At 36.4% G+C, this 23414-nt stretch overlaps 1 pseudogene; it reads left to right on the forward strand.

Annotated features, from left to right (window-relative positions):
- Window positions 1–2298: 2298 nt before the first annotated feature.
- Window positions 2299–21619, forward strand: LOC138308771 (protein archease-like; annotated as a pseudogene).
- The last annotated feature ends 1795 nt before the right edge of the window (window positions 21620–23414 follow it).

A 23414-nucleotide genomic window follows, 5' to 3' on the forward strand; every position in this document is an offset into this window, starting at 1 on the left:
TTTGTGAACTTTGACCTCATAGCGAACTTTTTTGTTTGACCTTTGACCTAATTGCTGTAACTGAATAAAAATTAGTCTTTTATACGATCTACATAAAACATCAAAAATATTTGCTGTATCTTAAACGGTTTTTGAGGTATGGCTGTTTTAAACTTTTTAGGTATGACGTCATGGCGGCCATCTTGGATTTTTGACCTACTTAAAAATGTTGCGGTCACCCCTTCAACTCATGCCATACAATATAACAATAAGGCCATTGGCATACCTCTTACCATTTTAAAGATCTTTTGGACACAAAAAAAGTGTAGAATAATAATAATAATAATAATAAAAAACAGAACAAAAACAATAGGTCTTTTCACCACATGGTGAAAAGCCCTAATAATACTGTTAGAGGTATCTTCATGATTCCAACTGTTCCGAAATCAGAATGATTTTTTTAGTGTTCCAGCAAAATTAATGTATTTTATTTTTCTTACTTTTTGAGAAAATCAACTTTTTATGTCGATGAAAAAAATCCACTTGGAATGTCTTTATCACTACGGTGTTGATTCCGGTTGAAAACAAGCGTTCTGACGCCCTTCGAATTTGCGAATTCAAACTCAACAAAAGTAGCGGAATAATATCAATAAACCAGATATTTTCAACACTAAATATCGAGATTAATCAGGCATAGAACTCGATACCAGGTAAAAAGAATTTCCTGTAACAGTTGCGATATGAAAATATTGCGATGTGAGTAAATAAATGATTAATTTCTTTATTCTGATTACCATTTCTAAATTTGACGATTTGATCCCGAGCATTCCAATGACGTCACTTTTTAGTCCTCTATGAGCCCGGGTGATTCGACCTTGCAAGCTGACGTTTTGAAGGATTGAATAAGCACTCATTTGCGGTATTATGGTGACAGTTTGCACTCATATCCAGCTTAACATAGTTTAAAATAATGGCGTTACTTTATCTTGGAACATTTCATTATTTAAACGTCACTTTGACAAAAAGAAACAGCAGGCATACGTAGGCTACAATGTAAATCTTACAGCGTTTGTGGATACAAGGCTTCGTTTAGTAGATGAATTTCATGAAATATTGCACAAAAAAACATCATTAACATGCTTCTGACACATATAATTAATGAGTTGAATTGAATATGTTTGACATTGTGTGTAAAAAATCTATTTTGGTCTTTCGCCGTCGAAAACCGATGAACCGCGCGGTACCACTGGGTAGCGAGCAGCTATCGTCATTTTTTCGTGTTTATTTTTTCTTATTCATTAAAAAAGCGATCTTTGACTATCTCTGAGTCCAAAAGGTTTCGGCTATAGCATTCATTTCTTTATATTTGAGTTGAATGCATCAAATATCTGTTCTCGACATCGACTGTGCATACTGTGTATCAAACATTAGGAATAAATACCTTTACCTGCAGTTACGTGATTTTTTTCATGCAACTTTAGTAGAATTTTTCGATGCATAACGCAGAAGAAAGATATAATCTAAAAAATATTGTATTGTACAATTTCTCAATGCATAATATAACTTTGTTATTCCATGGTATAAAATGAATTTAGGGCACTTTTTTGATGGCGTCATTTAGCGACCAGCCCAGCTTCAATCACGCAATGCGCTGTAGATGCACATTAATGCAGTGAAGATGGGCAGAGCCAACGGTGAGAACTCTAAGACAACAATACGGGTGTGCAGTTCCAGGATGTATTTCGGTCAGCCCGCATAAATCTTAGAATTTTAGATATATACCCCATGGATTGGCGGAAATGTCACATTCAGATCATTCCCCTACGGTGAAGAGACAAACCCGGTTTAAGATAACGATGGATATTATCTATGATACGGGGTTTGGTAGATTTACAATCTATAACCATGGCACACAGGGTTTGCATCAGAACACGTTAATGAAGGAATCGGACATTCCCGGAACACTTTCCGTTGAACAACTTATAAAGTAAGTAAAACACGTAAACGGCATTATTCTAGGCGAATGGAAAACTGAACAATTACTTTTTTTTTTTTTTTTTCTTTTTTTTTTTTTACATAGTTGACTTGTACGTAATAAAGTAAAACACGGACTACAGCAATCTTATGCAATGTTGTATTTATTTTAAAGTAGGATTTTATTTTATAATAAAACCTGTCCCATACATAATCATACTGAACCAGACCTTATTACAATGAAAGTCGTGAATTAAAAAAAATGTTTCAATTTAAATCCAGTTTTTTTTTGTAATAGGAGAAAAATCATTTTTATTTTATTAGGAATCCACCAATCTGCGTTCAATGGCTGCAATTGCAAAAGGCGAAGGAGACATGGATATCAGTAAACGGGACAGTTACTCAAGGGTAAAAGTGTTGGTTTTGTGGAATCAATCCCTGTTATGCTGGAATTTTAGTTAAAACATTGTCCTGTCCCGTATTAATACGACCATTTAATACTTTGGTATGGAGGGACTGAATTAAGTATACCATTAAATGATTTTTAATTAGTTGGTACAGGTAGTCTGGATAAAGTTTGGAGGGGTCTTGTAAAGCTTTACCCCATGGTAGATTGTTGTCCTTTTTTCATTTGTATTTTTATAGACTACACAGCTAATATAGATTTTTTTTCTTTCGAAACTAGTAATCATGAATAAAATCAATGTTATTATTTCCTTTTGTTGGAGGAAATTTTATAATAAAATATCAATACAACATAAAAAGGTATGTAATTTTATATTTTGTTTAAACATTTTTCCAGAAGATGAATCAGATGGACAACAGACTGATGTGGACTTTGATCCTGAGCCTAGAACCTGTGGATGAAAACGTTGAGATATTCCAGGACAACCAGCTGCCATGTGTTGTGTGTGAAATGGATGTAACAACCAGTCCTAGGTAAGGATCCTGAGTATGATAATGCTACAAACATGATTGTAGGAAAACAAAATGTACAATACTGACACAGACTGCAATGTGTTTGTATACATAAAATTTAATCAAATATAATACAGCTTACCTCTATGTTCGTATAGTACTGAGTACATATTGAGGTAGGCTGTTATATTTTCCCAAACCAGAAGCAGACGCCTGTGATAATTTGTGAAAATAAACTGTTATTAGAGTGTTAAGGAACGTGATGACTTTTATTAAAACTGATTTTGTAATGTTCAAATCGGAGTAAGCTGTAAAGTAGTCAGGGGGTATTGGTCCAACTATCGCATTAATCATACCTGTAGCTGTGTAAAACGTAACTGAAGTCTCCTCCATTTCTTCGTTCCCTCCATTTTCATTACCAACCATCGCCATATTTAAACATGTTTCGTATCCAAGACTTGATTGGTCAGTTTTTTTCTACATAGGAAACGAGTTCCGAATGTGATCCGTCAAATGTTTTTATTTTAAAGATAAAATTCTCAAGCGGTCTCATTGACTACGAGTGTTTTGTTTTCGGAACTCCTCGGGACAACTCCAAAAGCATGGCAGTTTGCTTGTCAATTTCAAGAAGAAATACCAGAAATTAAGTATGAATGTGAGTTGAACTATACGGAGTCATTTATCTTACTCTATAGAATCACATTTCTCATGTACCCATATTTTGAGCCAACTGAAATTGAATTTGATCTCGTCGTTTTGTGAATGAAATAACACTAAAAATGTAGAACAAGTCAGCTGACGTGTGTGTCCATCTTTTATTGTGTGTCAGTCGATGATGCAATTTCAGTTCTATATATAAATTCGATATTTACCCTATATCTATGATATGTGCATAATTATCATAAGTATAACTTAAGCCCTTGTTAATTAATTTAGAAAAAAAGAAAACATTTTATTTTCAATTTTCAGATCTAGACCACACTGCCAGATGTTCCCAGTAAGTAAAAAACGTTTTAAAAAAGAAAAAACATTATTTTTTCTCCGGTAATTAAGTAACCAAATCTTCTTTTCTTAACACTATCTCGGGACATTCCAAAACAAAAGCCCAGACAGCACATGTATGACGAACTGAACATCAGAAGCGGGATTGGACTGTGTTGACCTGGTACATGTAAATACCACACATCACTCGTTCAGGTTTGGTTGCATGTAGGGCCCAGGATTCAAATCCCCGGTCCTGGACGTTTACAATTTTCTCCTCTCCCCTGGTATTACGCATATTGTATTGTGGTATTGGAATCAGGTTGTCAAATTATCTTATTTATGTTTACTCAAAATAGATCTCCAATATTCATACCACATGTGGCAGTGCATTGTATATTAGGTAATATATCTCAATCAAAACAAGTGAATTTATACAATTTACATCTGAGTGATGTCAAGAATAAGCTACAATGTACATGGTTATATGATCAACCTTAACCTATGAATTTTCCCACACATATGATGACATATAAAAGGTGTTGTGGTAAAAATTCAATGTACAGTAAAATAATGTTTTCTAATTAGACTATTATGTTTAATTATTATCATGTTACTTTTTAGAACCATTAATTCTCATATGATATATCAATCAGTTAATGGGGATGAATTGTCAAAAGCCAGTTCAGGCTTATGCAGGTATCCTCGATACTCCAGGGGTTCCGATCATTACGATCTCTACACCCCTGGACTATCTCATAGTAAAACTGGAGGCAACAGAACAAAACAGGTTATGTAGTCTTTTCGTTGTGCATCAAAAGAGCCGCATAACGATAAACTGTGTTTGACTGTGTGGCTTTGAAGTTGGGCGTAGCTCTCTCTTTAGTCTTCAAAGGAAATCTTTGTTGGCTTGTGATTGGTCAAATGTTTTCCGCTGAGCTGCCTCCAATTTTACTATGAGATAGTCCAGGGGGTGTAGAGATCGTAAGTAATCGGAACCCCTGGAGTATCGAGGATGGGCTTATGTATAAGTGATAGCCATGTAGATACTGTATGGTGGACATGTAAATATAAAGTTTGTTCATTAACTTAGATGGATACATTTCTATTCCGGTTGTAAAAATAAAGTTTGTTCATTTAACCTAGATGGATACATTTCTATTCCCGTTGTAAAAATAAAGTTTGTTCATTAACTTAGATGGATACATTTCTATTCTGGTTTGTAAATATAAAGTTTGTTCAATAACTTAGATGGATACATTTCTATTCCGGTTGTAAATATAAAGTTTGTTCATTGACTTACATGGATACATTTCTTTTCTGGTTGTAAATATAAAGTTTGTTCATTGACTTACATGGATACATTTCTTTTCTGGTTGTAAATATAAAGTTTGTTCATTGACTTACATGGATACATTTCTTTTCTGGTTGTAAAATATAAAGTTTGTTCATTGACTTACATGGATACATTTCTTTTCTGGTTGTAAATATAAAGTTTGTTCATTAACTTAGATGGGTACATTTCTTTTCTGGTTGTAAATGTAAAGTTTGTTCATTAACTTAGATGGATACATTTCTTTTCTGGTTGTAAATGTAAAGTTTGTTCATTAACTTAGATGGGTACATTTCTTTTCTGGTTGTAAATGTAAAGTTTGTTCATTAACTTAGATGGATACATTCTATTTCGGTTGCACATTTATCCTTAAAAGATTTTATCTATAAGCCTTTCCTTCCTATTACAATACATTTTTGATGCCTATCAATACATTCCTATATTCTGTATTTCAGATTACATTCCTGTATCCTTTGTGTTGCAAAGTCCAAATATGATTTAGATAAAAATACTCCAGGGTTCTCACTAAGATTTTTTTTTAAATTAAATAGATGGTTGAAAATTGATAATATTTGGTTGGGGGTCACAGGTCCCTGTGGTTGCCCAATACTTATTTCTGACAAAAATAGCCGGTTGTATACAAGGAAATAGACAGCTGTTTTTGCCGGCAACCGGCTTTTAAACGAGAACCCTGAATACAACTATTTTCTACAATATAAACTTTGAGGAACAGGGATAATAGAAATTTAAACAATTAAGCTTTAAACATATTTTCAAAATTTGCTTTGAATAGCTAGAGTTTAGTCAAACATGTAATGTGTTCAAATTCCTAAAGTATATAAAAACATAATTGGGTTCACAATTAATGTTCAATTTTCATTTTCTTTTTCCCAATGAAGGAAAGTTATCATTAAAATAAATGTTCAATATGGACATGTAAATTATGTTGCATTTACCAACTTTTCATTTAAAATGTTATATTTTGATGAAATTTGACTTAACTGTAAATCAAGGGGGGAGATAACTTGAAGGAGCTTTTGAACAGGTTGCTACAGCGATGTTTGGGTACATGACAACAGATTATGACACAGTGGAAATGACAAGTGTAGAGGAAACAGAGGCTGAAGGTGAGTAATGTATGACAGTACTAGGGTTGGTCAAGATTTAGTTCTACTAGAGACGTTTTATCTCTTCTCATTTGTCAACATGGATTTGGAACTGGCTACGACAGAGTAAACTGCAGAGCTGAAATACAATGTATATAACTTTATTTGTTCTTTAAGTGTCTTGATAAAGAGGCAGATCTCCCAGAAAATTTGAACGATGCTTTGCCCCACACTTTTTGAATTCTTCTTTGCCCCATCATTTAGGTGCTTCATAATACTTACTTTACATGGATTAAAAAGGCGACTGCCACCAGTTTTGGCAGAATAAGAAAGTCACTGAAATACTTTTTATATCAATAATTTTTCCAAATCGCCCTTCGTTCGTAGGTCTGTCGTCCGTCTCTGTCCTTCCGTCCGTGCGTTAACAATTTTTGGTTACCGCTAATTTCTCAGAGAGTGCTGAAGGGATCTTTCTCAAATTTCATATCTAGGTTCCCCTATGACCCTAGTTTGTGCATATTGTATTTTGGTCGAGGACAAATCTGTCAACAAAATGGCCAACCCAGCCACCATCTTGGATTTTAATTGTTTGGAGATTTGATTGCTATTTCTCAGAAAAGCACTGAAGGTCTCATTCTCAAATTTTCATTTAGGGTTCAAATAGGCCATAGATTTTGCATCATAACATTTTTTCGGTACAATTGGTCAACAATAACCGCCATCATGGATTTTGATAGTTCAAGTTTGAAAAGCAAAGAAAAGATCCCTCTTTCAATCGTAATGCATAGATCATTCTTTGAGGTGGCCCGCCAATATCACTCTGGGATCTCATTGGTCTTAGTGACGATGTATAAATTCACAGTGAGTGATATATTTGTAAAAAGAAAGGATCCAGTGTTACCTGTAACATTCTATGACTCACTCCATGTATATATTATCTCCACTTCACCTACCACTTGCAACCTGGATTGTATATTTTGTTTCCTATATATTCAGTATATAAGTATTATCTTCCCTGCTGTTAACTTAGGTTATGGTGACATATTTTAAATGAATTATATATAGAGTTGTCTCCCCATCACTTACCAAATTTTTCCACCAGGTGAGGATATATGCAGCAGCTCCGTTTTCATTTCCTAGATGAATGGCTGTTCATGTTTTGTATGCTGAGCCATTCTTCATACCACGGGTATTTTCTTTACATTGTATCATATTTGCATTGACAATCTAATTAAAGACTTGTAATTCCGCTCCACTACGCTACTCTACATTTAACCTCCAATACAAGATCTAACAATGCACCATTCAGGGTCACCTCAGCATGACCCCTACAATTAGCTAATCAGCGTGTCGCCTACGAAATCTTCAGTGTGGTTGATTCTCTCGGAGGGTGTAAACAGCTACTAGCTACATATGGTATGTCCCGAGATGTTCCGATTCTAGGTCAGAGGTCATGCTGAGGTGACCTGAACGGGGGGGGGGCAATCGTAAGATCTTGTATTGAAGCGTAACCTTAGAGTATCGTAGTAGAGCGGAATTTTACAAGTTCTAATTTTAATTAGATTGTTCACATTGACTGATTTTCACCTTTTGTGGTACATGTACATTGTATCATATCCACATTGTATGCAGATGTGTATTCTAAAAAATATGGTTATGCCACAGATGTTTAAAAGGATGTTAAAGTAAAATTTACTGTAATAATGAACTAATGAGTTTACAAATAAAAGTTAAATGGCAATAAAAAACACAGTGTGAATTTCTATGATTATACAAAAAAAAAAAAAAAGCAATTTCTGTACTGTTTTTAATGATATTTTTATCTTTTGCAGAAAATTGTGATAACTGAATTTGACAGAGAAAACTTCAAAATCAAATCCAAAGGGTAAGTTAGCTAGTTCTTCATACTTTAGATACAAATGTCACCATTTCTCTCCTATGCTTCACAGGTTGCTAAAGAAAATGTGTCGTAAACAAGATGTTGTGTTTAATTCTATTTCTTTGTTAATTAAGGAACCCGTGTAAATATAAGGTAACCCGGCTTTCGCCAGGGATACATAATTTACACGTGCTCCATTATCATTTTACCCTCATAACCTCAACAAAATAAAATTTATATTCCTTATATTTACAGTTTTACACGTAAATGAATATTATTTATTCTCGCGGCAGTTGCATATTTGTTATTTAAATACCCATATTTTTTTCACTCCCGTCATCGTAAACGAATTCGATTGAACAGCTGATTGGAATCGAGTCATTAAATATGTTCCCGCCAAAAGTGGGGTCATGACCCTACGTTGCTTCGCCATCGACTATTAACGTAACAATAGAATCGCCGCACATGTTGTGCTTTCATTATACACTGATAATGATAATACTAGATAGCATGATTATTGAGTCCATGTCAGTGCAAACTGTAAATATTACAATGTACACGACTTTGTATGCTCCTCCTGTGACTTGCTGGTGTGGAAATTTTTTAATGGTGACCAGTTTAGGACCACCGTGCTATCTTTCGATCTCGTCTTGCAACCTTGCCCTTGCTATCTCACGACCCGAGGTGAAGCTAACCGGCCACCATTACTACTTCATGTTGATCTATAAGAGTTACTTCCCTTCATTTCATTCCATTAGTCTATAAGATTTGTTTTCCTCCATTTCACTTCATAAGTGAATATAAGAGTTATTTACCACCTTAATAACCTGTTAGTATGGATGTTTTTATGTAGGTTTTTTTTTTTATTTTGATCTATCAGAGTTACTTCCCTTCGTTTCACTTCGTCAGTCTTACTAAGAGTTAATTATTTCATTTCCCATTGAAACAAAGGGAAGTAACTCTGATGGATTCGAATGAAAAAAATTTCGCTTAGTCATTATACATTACTATGATGAAATAATTTCTCATTTGCTCACAATGTGTTACAATTTGCACTAGTTGATACATTCATACCGACAGAGAGCCATCTCGGATTTTGATAGTATTAGAGTTTGTTACTGCTATTTTTCAGAAAGTAATGAAGGGATCTTTCTCAAATTTCATGTGCAGGTTCCCTTAGGTCCCTAGTTATGCATATTGCATATTTGGTACCGTTCGGTGAACAAGATGGCCAACAGGCCATCATCTTGGATTTTGATAATAGAAGTTTGTTACCGCTATTTCTCAGAAAGTACTGAAACGATCTGTCTCAAATTTTATATGTGAGTTTCCCCCAGGACCTTAGTTGTGCATATTACATTTTGGGACTGATTGGTCAGCAAGATGGTCAACAGGTAGCCATCTTTGATTTTGATAATTTAAGTTTGTTACTGTTATAATATTTTAGAAAGAACTGAAAGGATCTTTCTCAAATTTCATAGAAAGTAATGTGTAGTAAAAGTTTTAAAAAGCAGAGAAAAGATCCCTCTTTCCATTGTCAGACATAGATCATTCTTTGGTGGGCGCCAAGATCCCTCTTTGATCTCTTGTATTTCAAAACAAATGCACAATCAAAGTACTGAAAGTACTGAGAGCTTAAGGCAAGTGAAGAAATTTAATTTGCAGGTATTCAGACGAGTAGACATAAAAAACAAGTGTTAGCTTCCCAAAAAGCTAAGAAGGCTACCATACAGTATTGTAATTAGGAAGCAATGATAGGAAAGCTTGACAAATTGTTCTTTTCACAGTTACCTAGGGTAGCTGCCATAGTTCTTATTCTCATTTTTGAATAATGATACAGTCAAACCTCGATAATTCGAACTTCGATGAATCGAATTTCTCGCTGTATCGAACTTTTTGTCTGGTCCCGAATTTCTTCACTATATAACATTACTAACTAACCCATGTATGAATCGAAGTTTTATGAATCGTAGTTCTCTATGTATCGAACTTTTTTCATGGACCATTTGTTATAGAATTATAGGTAACTGACACTCGATGATTCGAATAAAAGTTTACCTGTACAGGTCAGGTGTTCGCCGATACCCCGCGGCATGCTGTCACACCTGTCTCGCGACAACGAGATAATTAATATCACTGATCAGGCCGATACCTGATGCTTTGTTTTTACAAGCTGCATTATCAAATCATTAGTACGGCAAAGATACAGTTAGTCATGTTTTTTATGTTCGCCGCCGCCATTGGTAGCGGTTTGTAGAATTTACGGAACGGTAAATAGCGAGCCACATTATTAGTAACTCATCCTCAAAACTTTTACATTGCAAAACTTTGGCATACATACTGGAGCAAATCGATCATTCTAAATCAAAGTATTTTGTAGGTGTTGTAGCGCTTTCGGTTCCCCCTTTTTAGTTTTGTTTTTACAATGTGTTTTCGTTTTTATAATCATTCCGTAATATCAACCATCGCTTAACTAGTCAACAAACGTGCACATGTACATGGCTTAGGCCTAGTACACGTAAGTCTTGTTTATAATATACATATATTGCTAACGATAACAATACGTGTGATTAAATTGCATACTTCGTTTTTATTTTGTTTTGGTTGTGGTAAATACAGTGATTATAAAGTTTACGAAACGGAGACGACATGTACACAACTAGGCTACCACAGTTGGTCATGGTAAAAAAATTGGTCTAATTTCAACCATGAATAATTCGAAGTCTCGATGTTTCGAAGTTTTTCTGACGATCCCTTGAAACTTCGATACATCGAGGGTTTGACTGTAATTCAAATGCTTTCACATTCAATGTAAAAGATTATCAACTTCATGATATTCATGAAAGGGCCACTAGGCTAAAAAAAAAATTAAAAATCTTTTTATAACAATTATAATATAATAAATTGAAGTTTTGCCGTGTGACGCAGAAATGGTCAACTAACCCATTGTAATTATGACGACGCCAGGAACATAATACAACCTGCGATATGAAACTTAACCTTTTATTTATTTCAATAAAGTTGTTCATAATGTGAAGAGGGCCTTTTCCTTATGCTAACAAGTTTTCCGTCAAATATACACTATACTGATATACATTTACATGTACTTGGAAAAGTTGGTGAAATACATAGTATACAAGCATAACTTTTCGGTTAAAACTGTACTTTACTTTGGCACATACAGTTCCACAAATATCCCCTAAGTAGTAAAGCATAACTTTGTTTCAGCATCTCCCATGTACGGACAGTTTTTACAAGTAGGTCATGACCATCAAGCGTTCAGTACCAGTTAGGCTATATCTAGATGCTCCACGCGCTCCCGGCAATGTTTCTATTCAGTACGTGTAGCGACGCCTTATGTGATTTCTGAAAATGATGTCCAACAACCAGAAAAAACATTCAGACTTCTCTGGGTTTATCTAATGATAATTTGTTTGCAATGATTTCCCCACTGGTACCCCTTACACACATGAAATCTTCAACAACAAGTAACCAATTTTTTGTTTGCCCTGCAGGTAGGGCGTTAGAATTGTACCTGCTGCCCTTATTGCATGATCGTAAAAGGCGACTAAATTTAGGATCTTATCTTTTCTATTCTTCCTAACTTACTTTATCTTTCCTAATGCCTCCATTGGCACTGCCTCACTTTTGGCCTTGAGATGAGCGTTCGCCCCTGTTAGGAAGGCTCTGGGTTCTGTCCCCTGGCCAAGACAGACCAAAGTCTATAAAAGTTGTAGTTTCTGCTCCTGCGTAGCGTTCAGCATAAGGGGAGTGGGACGACTGGTTTGCCCGTTGTCAGTATAATGTGACCGGGTGGGGAGTGTTGTTTGGTGTCTTCAGTTGCATGCTTCAGTGATATAGCACTATAAAAAGGGCAACAGTTCCACTATACAAGAAGACACAACATGAATTTACTGCAGTCTCTCAAAACACGCACCTCGCACAACATTCACGCAACACACCGCATACATAGGAGGCCGTCCTTTCATGACCATAGCTGTTGATAGGACGTTAATTAATCAAACAAATTAACACATGTAAATCATTTGGGCAAGCCAATCAAAGTGCATTGATAGGGAAGGCCACGCGCCCTGCGCCATACGCGCATTTGTTGGATAAATGACGCATCAAAAAACATACTTAGACATTTTGATTGATCATCGGTAAGATATTATGGTTTTTTGAGACGGACCCCGGTTTCTAAACACGATGATGTAAGGTCTTTTTTTATTGGTTCCCCGCCCGCTGATTTGTCAGATGTATACAGAGGTTATATGACGCGTATTACAAACCACTAATGCATTGAAATATCGAGTTTTGTTTATCATTTTTTTAAGTAAATGTAACTATATATCGTGTTCTGCCTTAGAGTGTAAGTGATTTTCATCTAAATAAGCGACTTGTCACATGACACTCAGCAATGGTATAAGCGGTCCGATGTAAACAAAGATGTCATAACGCAAAATCTGATACTGTTCAGAGAGTTCCCTGCGTTAGAACCTAGATGTAAATCTGATACTGTACTTGCTGATCGAAATCATCTATGAGAGATAATTTCCATTCTTTTCACTCAACAGCTTGAAAGCGACAGAGACAATTTCTTTAGCATCCCCCCGATGTGGTCGATCACATTCATGTAAAACTTTATCTGAAGAACACCTGAACAAGTCAACCACATGCATTACGCTAGTAATCTTCAACATCCCTTCCGTATTTGGAGACAGAAACAGTAAAATTCGTAAGCGTTCATTTCGTTTTGTTTCTACATTAAATAAATTGGTCTTTGGGTCGGTATATGAACTACATACCACTTATGTTTCTGATTTTGTATTTGACAAACAATGACGCATGAAGTGAACTAGGTAACATGTCTGTGTATTTCTGATAACATACATATAATCAATGTTTTGTTTTACAACAAGAAAAAAAAAGTTTAATATTACTTCAAATTTTGAAGCAGTTTCTGGTTAAATTATCAGTTAACTAATTCATCTGCTAGCATTATTTACTTATTTGCTGAATCAACAATGTTAATTTTTGTTTTTGCCTCAATGTCCCTAGAAAATGTTGTTTTGGCGCATGGTCTGATCAAATGTCCCATCGAAATTTTATTTCAAGGGGACATAGTCGCATAGTAACAAATCTCCTTCCCTATCACTGAAGTGAACTGTGTTTAATTATGTTTATTTAAAAATACTTGAATAAAATAACATAGCATAACATAACAAAACATTATTTTTATTTTACTCTTTAGTGATACATGTCCATCTGAACGTATGCATTTTGATATGTTTTTACATACTCTAAATCTGTTCAATTGCAAATTTACTTGAAACCTGCAGTCATCATTAGATGTTTTGCAACACTGCGGTCAATTAGACAGAATTGTAACCCTAGATCTGACGACAAAGTTGTCTAGAGCTTTATATATCTGCCATTGCAGCTAGTTAATATATGCCCTGTATTATTTCACTGCTTCTTGATAATCTCAATTCTTCAACATTTTGAGTCTGCTGTGGATGACTAGCAAATATTGGGTCCTGTTATTTTAGAATTTAACAAAATATGCAATAATTTCAATAAAAAGTTATAGAGTCCTCTAACATAAACTTAAAGAATCAAGTTCAAGTCAGTTGTGGAGTCTTGTATACAAGTAATTTGAGTTAATATATTAGCATCATTTTTAATCTTTTTATTTTTAATTTTTATCAATATTTTAAGCTCATGTTTCCAGTTTTCAAATCAGAGATAATAATTGTCTTAATAAAATCTAGCCTTATTAGTGATTACACTTGTCTCTTAAACTTCATATATACACATGTATATTATGTACAAATGTATTGTGTATGCATGATTGTGTAACAGGAGAGCAGAAAATATAGCGGCCAGACCGGGATTCGAACCCGGGACCCTCAGAACACTAGCTGACTGCTCTACCGACTGAGCTACCTGGTCTCCGATGATCGACCCAGTCCAATCCCGCTACACTCCTCCCTCCTTTCTCAAAGTCTTCGCCCTTGAAGACATACGAAAATCTTCCAAATACCACCAACGTGGGTTATTTAGTTGGGCGACAATTTTGTAATAGGAGAGGAGAAAATGTAGCGGCCGACCGGTATTCAAATCCGGGACCTTCAGAACACTAGCCGAGTGCTCTACCGACTGAGCTACCTGGTCACCGATGATCGACCCAGTCCAATCCTGCTACAATTGTATCTCTATATTGATAAGCTACTGTTGTAGCGGAAAAGATATCACCTTTTGACTGAAAGTCAGTCAGAAGGTGATATCTTTTCCTCTACAACAGTAGCTATATATTAATTGATTACATCAATATGCTATATAATTCATTGTCATGTATGTTACACACTATGCAAAATCCTACATACCATTATGTTTTGTGACGTGACACTCCATTACCACGGTATCCATATGGACAATTTGGCAAATTAAATCTGTTACACCTACTGAATTAAATGCATTAAATTGTATGTCATAAAATTAGAAAATAATGCTAGCAGTTAATTTTTGTCAACTTCGAATTTGAAAAGGAAACTGCTCCAAAATATAAAGTAATGTTCTTGTAATGAAATAAAACATCTATATCACATACGTTAGCAGAAATAACACAGAGACACGTAAGTTAACTTCATGTGTAATTTATTTACTGTAGACAGGTATAAGCAAAACGAAATGAACACTTACGATTTTTGCTGTTTCTGTGTCCAAATACGAATGGAATGTTGTAGGCCTTGATTATTGCCACACGGGTCGTGTTGGGGAAGTACCCGGGTACCCGTCAAAATACACGTAGGAAACATGTGTAGGCTTCCCGGCCGGGCATCCGTCAAAATAGGAAACATACTGAGTGTTAGATGTCTGTGTAAACGTAAAATTCAGTAACAGGAAGTACAAAAATAGCACTCTTTTGTTCTATTTTACTAACAAAGGATGACACTTCATCTGCTAACGACATGTTCACAAGCAACATTGTTGCAATTCTTATTTCCCATGATCGGAGAAATGAACATGAATGGCGCACATCTTTACTTTCACTATCGGTATGCTGTATATGATAACACCAGAGGCTATCCGAATCGGCCCATCCGAATGAAGACTACGTCACTCTTTTGTACTTCCTGTTGCGCATGTGCGGTAAACAACATCTGTCACAGACATTCTGGGCTCTGTCAGCTTGTTACATTACGATTGTATGATGTTACCGATTGATATTAAATTGATATACCAATGCCATTTGCAGTATTGGAGAATAAATCTCTCACATTTCATTATGATTACATTGAAATTTGCTCCATCTGCAGATCGCCCCAAACAACATCGGTAAATTGTACCACTAAGCTAACTCACGAAGTTGATACGTTCACATAGGAATACGTTCACATACTGTAGGAATTCATGTCGAGTATCTAGGTACGGATCGGATACTCAAATTCGGGTACACGAGGACAAAATTTAGTACCCATACCAACCCTATATATACATACTTAAATCCTGTCAATTCCTTTATTTAGTGTTATCTAAACTAGAATTTCATCCTATATGCAAATGATTGGCGAGAATTTAGGTCATCGATCGCTAGGCATTCATGCAAATTATTCTCAATATTTTCCATTAATAGACAATGATATTATAGCTTTGGACACATTTTTTGAAACTATAACACTTAAGGAAATACTACAGATTTTTTTCATGCAATCATAATTACACCATGACAGCATATTTGCTTTAGAAAGCGGATATTTTGGACCTGAGGTGTAGTACTTTTTCACGCTAGGTGGTGTCGTAGTCGAAAAGGCATTTCCAGTATTTCCGGTCCGCAGGCAATGACAATACGCTGTAAGGCTATATAGCCTTAAGCGTAAAAATGTAAATACATGTACCAATTCATGGAGATAAGCTTTTATGAATAGTAAATAGCATGAGAAAAATGTTGATTCATAGTACCACACAATAAGCATACAAATTGGTGTATAGAGTAGATTTTATGGGTTTTTTTTATTTTATTTTCAGGTTTGGTGAAGAGTTTGTCATCGGTAAACACCCTCAGGTAAGTAGTATAGATAATATCAACCAACAGAAAACAAGGTGTGTGAAATGGAGAGCCAGTCAATAGGATGTACACACTACTGTAAATGCAGAAATTTATGCAAAAGGGGGGAGGGGGTATTTTTTCACTCATTACATGAACGTCTTTTACAAAGCAAACATTCTCATTGCACATAAAACTTTGTTACTATATTAACAAAAGCCAGAAGTATATATATTATAACACTGTGACACAAACTGTTCACTCTGACTTGTATATCGTACAATTAGTACTCGCAAAAATATCCACATTTACAATAATTGTGTCGCCTGCACCACAAGGGCGAAACTTAGGTATCACTATGTCGGCGTCCACGAAATGGTTTCCGTTCGTCAACTTAAATATTGATTGTCGGATTTCAACCAACATTGGTATTTTGCTCTATATCAATGAGATCTTGGATTTGTTCGATAATGGTCAAAATCTGTCAATATTTACAAGAGTTATGAGACTTCAAAATCTTCAAAACAGATAAATCCATGGTTTTCCGCTCGATAACTTTAGTATTTATTGTCAAAATTTCAACCAAATTTAGTATATTGCTTTATATCAATGAGATCTCGGATGAGTTTGATAATGGTCAAAATCTGTCAATATTTACAAGAGGTATGGGACTTTAAAAAAATCGTTAAAACAGATAAATCCATGGTTTCCGCTCGATAACTTAAATATTTATTGATAACTTGGTAACTTCACCTTATTATAAAAGAACTATTTTTTTGTGGTGCTGTGCAGGCGACACATCCACTTCCGTCGAATTCTTGATTTAGGGAGGTATTGCTGTGTTTGGACTGAGTTGAGCGTTCGTCCCTGCGAGGAAGGCTCTGGGTTCTGTCCCCTGGCTGAGACACACCAAAGTCTATAAAAGTGGTAGTTTCTGCTCCTGCTTAGCGCTCAGCATAGAGGGAGTGGGACGACTGGTTCGCCCATTGTCAGTATAATGTGACTGGGTGGGGTGTGTTTCTTGGTATCTTCGGCGGCATACTTCAGTGATATAGCACTATAAAAAGGGCAACAGTTCCACTATACAAGAAGACACGACAGGAATATACCGCAGTCTCCAAAAAACACACACTTCGCACAACATACAAGCAACACACCGCATACATGGGAGACCGTCCTTATCTGACCATAGCTGTTAATAGGACATTTATTAATCAAACAAACAAACAAACAAACAAAAGTATGAAAGTGACCATGTGTTAGACATGAAAATAAGGAAGTTGATTACAAGTGTTATTATGCCAGCCAGCTCGTTAGAACAAGTAATTACTGAAAAATGCTGTATATGACCCAAAAGGCTTCCAGGACACATAAATAATTGAAAAAATAGGGGGCATTTAATAGGACCAAATTTGGACTAGCTTTTGATGCAAAGGAAGCCATATAAATCATTTTGCAAAAGAAATCAAATAAAGGAACTGTTGGTTTTATAGCCCACCATTTCATATGGCGGGCTATTCAAATTGCCTTGTGCCGTGGTTCATTGTCTGTCAGATCAGTCAACAAGATGGCCGACTGACCGCCATCTTGGATTTTAGTAGTTGAAGTTTGCTACCGCTGTTTCCCAGAAAGAACTTAAGGGATCTGTCTCATATTTCAGGGCCCTAGTTGGGATTACCTATTAAAGTTAAAGTTATTTTTTTTATTCCATGTTACTGAGATACCTCCCTTGAAGGTAGAGATCAATTGTGATGTCATTATTTTTTGAAGGAAATCTAAGAACATGTAGAAGAATTAACTCGCTTACCTCTGAAGTCACAGTTAGGCTCTTCCAATTCAAAGACTAGCCTAGTCTATTATGAAATTTAAGGGTGAATGAGTTATTTAAAAAGAAAACATGGAACATGATCAATTTTATTATCAAAGACCATTGAGTTTAAATTTTTCCGTAGTGCTTTCAAATGAATTAAAAAGATCAACAAGTTTTTAGATCATCTGACCCAAAGGGTCAGGATGACCTATAGCCATCATGCTTCGTCCGTCGTCGTGCGCCGTCCACCGTGCGCCGTCCGTAAACTTTTCACATTTCAATCTTCTTCTCAAGTTTGACCAGTGGGATTGAGCTGAAACTTTCCTGAAATGATCCTGAGATGGTCCCGACAAAATGATCTTATTTTTCGGGTCGATCCGAAATCCAATATGGCAGCCACAGCCGCCATCTTCAAAACACATTTTGAACTTCTTCTCAAGTTCTACCGGTGCGATTTGGCTGAAACTTGCATGAAATGATCCTGACATGGTCCCGGCAAAGTGTTCTTATTTTTCGGGACAATCCGAAATCCAAGATGGCCACCACAGCCGCCATCTTGAAAACATATTTTGAACTTCTTCTCAAGTTCTACCGGTGCTGTTTGGCTGAAACTTGCATGAAATGATCCTGCCATGGTCCCAACAAAGTGTTGTTATTTTTCGGGTCGATCCACAGGGCCTCGTTACTATTGATGATATATATAAGATAGGTCACGTCTATTTACATACATTACACAAGGGAAGAAGCTCCGCCATTGGGCTGGCTAGGGGCGCCAATTTCAAACGAATATAACAACACTTACTTTTGATATTTCTTCGTCGAAACTGTTGCTATTGTTTCATTATATGTTCTAGTTTTTGTATCCACAGTAGTTTCGTGTTCGTTCTGAGATCTTAACCGCATTTTAAAGCAATTTTGACGAGAGGTTACAAATACCCCGCCCTGTCCAGCTTCCATTGGACCGGAAGTTGCGCAATATCGTTCGGACGTTTCTAGACTGTACCATTCTGAAGTAATATGAATGCCGATGCACATGGAAAGACTAGTTCCGCAGCGAATATATATTTGGCGCAATATCTTGAAAAGCAATGTATGATATTGTATCTTGGTAAGTTTTCGATGTTTTAAGCGTTGAATTAATTGATACAAATTGTCAGAATTCTTTATGACATGAAAGGGACCTTATAGTCTCGTGTACGTTTAGTACCAATGAGATATTGCGCAACTTCCGGTCCAATGGAAGCTGGACAGGGCGGGGATATTTGTAACCTCTCGTCAACATTGCTTTAAAATGCGGTTAAGATCGTAGAGAACGAACACGAAACTACTGTGGATACAAAAAACTAGAACATATAATGAAACAATAGCAACAGTTTCGACGAAGAAATATCAAAAGTAAGTGTTTGTTAATATTCGTTTGAAATTGGCGCCCCTAGCCAGCCCAATGGCGGAGCTTCTTCCCTTGTGTAATGTATGTAAATAGACGTGGACCTATCTTATATATATCATCAATAGTAACGAGGCCCTGTGGTCGATCCGAAATCCAAGATGGCCATCACAGCCGTCATCTTGAAAATACATTTTGAACTTCTTCTCAAGTTCTACCGGTGCGATTTGGCTGAAACTTGCTTGAAATGATCCTGACATGGTCCCGACAAAGTGTTGTTATTTTTCGGGTCGATACGATATCCAAGATGGCCGCCATCTTGAAAACACATTTTGAACTTCTTCTCAAGTGCTACTGGTGCGATTTGGTTAAAACTTGCATGAAATGATCCTGATATGGTCCTGACAAAGTGTTGTTATTTGCAATGGCGCAAATCTGCAATGTATGATATTGTATCTTGGTAAGTTTTCGATGTTTTAAGCGTTGAATTAATTGATACAAATTGTCAGAATTCTTTATGACATGAAAGGGACCTTATAGTCTCGTGTACGTTTAGTACCAATGATATTGCGCAACTTCCGGTCCAATGGAAGCTGGACAGGGCGGGATATTTGTAACCTCTCGTCAACATTGCTTAAAATGCGGTTAAGATCGTAGAACGAACACGAAACTACTGTGGATACAAAAACTAGAACATATAATGAAACAATAGCAACAGTTTCGACGAAGAAATATCAAAAGTAAGTGTTGTTAATATTCGTTTGAAATTGGCGCCCCTAGCCAGCCCAATGGCGGAGCTTCTTCCCTTGTGTAATGTATGTAAATAGACGTGACCTATCTTATATATATCATCAATAGTAACGAGGCCCTGTGGTCGATCCGAAATCCAAGATGGCCATCACAGCCGTCATCTTGAAAATACATTTTGAACTTCTTCTCAAGTTCTACCGGTGCGATTTGGCTGAAACTTGCTTGAAATGATCCTGACATGGTCCCGACAAAGTGTTGTTATTTTTCGGGTCGATACGATATCCAAGATGGCCGCCATCTTGAAAACACATTTTGAACTTCTTCTCAAGTGCTACTGGTGCGATTTGGTTAAAACTTGCATGAAATGATCCTGATATGGTCCTGACAAAGTGTTGTTATTTTTCGGGTCGATCCGAAATCCAAGATGGCCGCCAGAGCCGCCATATTGAAAACACATTTTTAACTTCTTCTCAAGTTCTACTGGTGGGATTTGGTTAAAACTTGCAAGAAATGATCCTGACATGGTCCTGACAAAGTGTTGTTATTTTGCGGGTTGATCTAAAATCCAAGATGGCCACCACAGCCGCCATCTTAAAAATACATTTTGAACTTCTTCTCAAGATCTGCCGGTGCGATTTGGCTGAAACTTGCATGAAATGATCCTGACATGGTCCTGACAAAGTGTTGTTACATCTCTGGTTGATACCAAATCGAAGATTGCTACCATTACACGATATCTAATTAATTTCCTATATGATTATTGCCAAGGTAATCAGATGACCGTTAAGGCCCTTGGGCCTCCTGTTAACTTATGCCAATAGATCGTCATGTAAATATTTGTACCTAATTTAAATATATGCTTTAAAAAGAAATTACAGCAAAACCTGTCTAATACAACACTATTGCCTATTTTGGTCGGATAGCACAGGTTGTTATTAAAGTCATTTGACAGAAAAATCAGGTGTCAGACTAGACAGGTTTTACCATATTCAATCAAATAAGTGGCCATGACTCTTAAAAATAAGAAAAATTGAGGAAATGTTTAATAGGAACAAAGCTTAAATCACAATTTAATTTGATAAATAGGTAAGGGGTAAGGTACATATTTTCAGATAAAGATTTAAAATCAGTGTAAGTGTAACTCGAGACCTCAAAAATGAAAGGGGGTTATTTGTTGGGTGAAATATGATCATTATATGGCCTTTTTAAAGACGTTGAATTTTATATATTTTTCTTTGCAGGGGACAGAAGTGAAGGCAATTACCTATTCTAACATGCAAATCCATGAAGAGAAGAATGAAGTGTTCGTTATAATTGATATCTGATATACCTACATTGTATCATGTTAATGTTTTTATAAAAACGCTACATTTACGATTTATGTACCATGTGAGCAACTCATCATTGTTTTAATTTATTCGTCCATTTCCTAATAAATGTGATTTTATATTTCATTTTCTTGGGTGCATTTTTAGGTCATCTGACCCGAAGGGTCAGGATGACCTATAGTCATCATGTTTCGTCCGTCGTCGTCCGCCGTCCGCCGTGCGCCGTCCGCCGTGCGTTAACTTTTCACATTTTGAACTTCTTCTCAAGTTCTACCGGTGCAATTTGGCTGAAACTTGCATGAAATGATCCTGACATGGTCCCGACAAAGTGTTGTTATTTTTCGGGTCAATCCGAAATCCAAGATGGCTGCCACAGCCGCCATCTTGAAAACACATTTTGAACTTCTTCTCAAGTTCTACCGGTGCGATTTGACTGAAACTTGCATGAAATGATCCTGACATGGTCCCGACAAAGTGTTGTTATTTTTCGGGTCGATCCGATATCCAAGATGGCCGCCACAGCCACCATCTTGAAAACACATTTTGAACTTCTTCTCAAGTTCTACCGGTGCGATTGGGCTGAAACTTGCATGAAATGATCCTGACATGGTCCCGACAAAGTGTTGTTATTTTTCGGGTCAATCCGAAATCCAAGATGGCTGCCACAGCCGCCATCTTGAAAACACATTTTGAACTTCTTCTCAAGTTCTACCAGTGCGATTGGGCTGAAACTTGCATGAAATGATCCTGACATGGTCCCAACAAAGTGTTGTTATTTTTCGGGTCGATCCGATATCCAAGATGGCCGCCACAGCCGCCATCTTGAAAACACATTTTGAACTTCTTCTCAAGTTCTACCGGTGCGATTTGGCTGAAACTTGCATGAAATGATCCTGACATGGTCCCGACAAAGTGTTGTTATTTTTCGGGTCGATCCGAAATCCAAGAAGGCCGCCAGAGCCGCCATCTTGAAAACACATTTTGAACTTCTTCTCAAGTTCTACTGGTGCGATTTGACTGAAACTTGCATGAAATGATCCTAACATGGTCCTGACAAAGTGTTGTTATTTTTTGGTTGATCCGAAACCCAAGATGGCTGCCACAGCCGCCATCTTGAAAACACATTTTGAACTTCTTCTCAAGTTCTACCGGTGCGATTAGACTGAAACTTGCATGAAATGATCCTGACATGGTCCTGACAAAGTGTTGTTATTTTTTAGGTTGATCCGAAATCCAAGATGGCCGCCACAGCCGCCATCTTGAAAACATATTTCGAACTTCTTATCAAGTTTTACCGGTGCGATTTGGTTGAAACTTGCATGAAATGATCCTCACTTGGTCCTGATAAAGTGTTGTTATTTTTCGGGTTGATCTGAAATCCAAGATGGCTGCCACAGCGGCCATCTTGAAAACACATTTTGAACTTCTTATCAAGTTCTACCGGTGCGATTTGGCTGAAACTTGCATGAAATGATCCTGACATGGTCCCGACAAAGTATTGTTACATCTCTGGTTGATCACAAATCGAAGATGGCTACCATGACACTATATCTAATTAATTTCCTATATGTTAAGGCCCTTGGGCCTCTTGTTTGAAATAAAATTTGTTGAAAGAAATTGAAAATGATCCTGACATGGTCCTGACAAAGTGACACCATATATAATTAATTTTACTATTGCCAAGGTAGTCAGATGACCGTTAAGGCCCTTTGGGCCTCTTGTATCAATATACTTTACAGAGATCTTCAGATAAAGCAATCCCTTTGTGAATAGTTTAAAGATGCTCCACCGCTTACAAATGGTATTTCATCTCAATAAAAAACAGGAGCAGACAAATTAGTTTTTTTTTCAGTTTCAAAAATTACTTGCTTTAAACCATTACCACCATTAAAAAGTTTGAAACTCTAATTTTACTTCAC

Source organism: Argopecten irradians, chromosome 15, assembly GCF_041381155.1.
Source record: "Argopecten irradians isolate NY chromosome 15, Ai_NY, whole genome shotgun sequence".
Lineage (NCBI taxonomy): Eukaryota > Metazoa > Mollusca > Bivalvia > Pectinida > Pectinidae > Argopecten > Argopecten irradians.